We start from the raw sequence: 2,200 nt of genomic DNA, 5'->3' as shown, positions 1-2,200 counted from the left end.
AAATAAATAAATAAAATAAAATAAAAAACCAATAATAAGTGTGTGAAATATATGAGCAATTGTGATCTGTCAGTGCTTCAGCGGTGGAAATCATAGTCAAATACATAAAAGTACTATAATCTGTGTAAATGTAAAAAAAAAAGAAAATTGAAGCTCCAAGCTCTTCCAAATCCAAGTGTTGAAATCCATCACTATGGATCTTTAGAGATGAGGTGCTTGGGGGAAGGTTCAGCTGGGAGGAGACCCTGGTTGTAGGCCAAGAACACACCGGAGAGATCATGGTGCTCGGTTGGCTAGGGAACACCTCCAAGTCACATCAGAAGAGCTGGAGGAGGTGGATGTCAAGAAGGATGTCTGGGCATTTCTACTTAAACTAATTCCCCCATGACCTCGACCTGGGTAAGTGGCAGAATATGGATAGATGAATGTGAGTCCATAACTATGGCCCGCTCCACCACAACCACCCACACATGCAGGGCCTTGGAGTAGGGGTATGTCACCAGGGTGCAGAGGAGGCTACCCCCCCCCCCCCCCCCCCCTCTGTCCCCTTCTGGCTGCCTCTGCCTCAATTTTATCCCACAACTTAGACATTCACATTACTCACACTCTCATTACACAAACATATAGGATCTTGGGGGTGGGCACGATACACGGAGTCCAAAGTACCATCAGGGTGTACACCTCACCCCTGGCGTCGTTGCCCACCTCTCAATTTTAAATGCACGTAGACATTGAGGGCTAGCAGGAGGGACCATGCGCTTGCCTGCTGCTGTCTGGCAGGTAGCTCCAAGCCCTCCTGGGTTTTAAATGCACCTTAAAACACACATGCATCAACACTACAATGAGCGGGTGGAGGGAGGTTTGGAGTCTTCTCTCACCCCCATTCTCTGCGGCCTGCTGGAGCGGGGGGGCTAGGAGGAGTTGGCCGTCCGACTGCGGTCTGGAGTGTGGGGCCTCCCTGCTGCTGCAGAGTCGGGGCGGTCTGCCTCTCCCCACCGCAGGGAAAAGGGTAACACCACCTGGGTCTGGGTGCAGTTCCCCCCTCCAGGGTCAAGGGTACCTAGACCCGGTTCGTAGAGTACGCTTGGGGAGTGTGATCGTGTGTACAGCGTCTCTTTATGTCTGTCTCCACGTTGGTTGAGTGTGGAGTAAGTGCATATGAGAGCATGAGGGTGGGAATGGATGTTTGTGTCTGTGTGTGCCTGTATGTCTGTGTCTATATGTCAGGTTGGGTATAAGACGCCACCTGTCTGGGGACATCTCAGGCCCTCCAAGGTTTGGAGGCCTATCTCCACCCACCACCACTTCCCCTGCCAGTGGCGGACTCCCTCAGGTGTCGGTGCGTTGGTGGTTCTTTGTGTCTGGGGGTGGGCGTCCGGGTACACACCGGCTCACTCCTTGGCGGCCGCTTATCGGGGCCTGGAGCCTGGGGTTCGCTCGGGCCACTTCGGAGGTGGGGTGCCCCCGGCCTCTCGGCCTGGGGCTCGGTCACTCAGGCACGGCTGGCTGCCGGCGGAGCTCACGGGCATGTCACTGCAACTCCCCCTGGCTTCTGCTCCGCAGCTGCTGAGTGAGCCCTCATCTGGGACTCTCCTCAGCTCTTACTGGGACAGTGGCGCGGCTGCCCCTCTGTTGGTCTTCCTTGGTCTCTTGTGTTCTGGGGGCCTCTGGATGTCTGGAGTTTTGATCTCCTCCATACCTGCTTCATACCCTGGAGGACGGGGCTGTGGCCCCCCACACTCCCTAGCAGATCGTTACATGGAGAAACCTTTGGAATGCAAGCATGCTGATCCACACAGGTATGCACACAGGTGTACACACGGGTATTCACAGATGCGGACTACAGCTTTCTTGGCTGCTGCCTCAAAGCACATTGTGCGCTGTCTATCTTGCGTGCTGCACAATATCGTTTATTATTTAGTATCTACTGATATCTACTGCTAGCTAGTTTATTGTGATGGTGCTGTTTTTCTTATTATGTTGCTCTTTGTTGTTTGCTTTCTCTTCTGTTTTTTTTCTCCATACAGGTGACCCAGGTGTTTTGTTTTTTTGTTTGTTTGTTTTTTTCTTTCTTCTCCCCCTTCTCACCGTCTCTTCTCCCCTTTGGTTTTCTTTCTCTCCCTCTCTTTCTTTCATTCTTTCTCCCTGTCCTATCCCCCAGTCATGTCTGTCCCGTTTGTAGCAACTGAAAATAAAATAA

Source organism: Mchenga conophoros, linkage group LG18 (genome assembly GCF_057382185.1).
Source record: "Mchenga conophoros isolate Kocher_MC1m ecotype Shallow Benthic linkage group LG18, M_conophoros_male_GT1.1, whole genome shotgun sequence".
Lineage (NCBI taxonomy): Eukaryota > Metazoa > Chordata > Actinopteri > Cichliformes > Cichlidae > Mchenga > Mchenga conophoros.
This window is presented reverse-complemented; position numbering follows the sequence as displayed.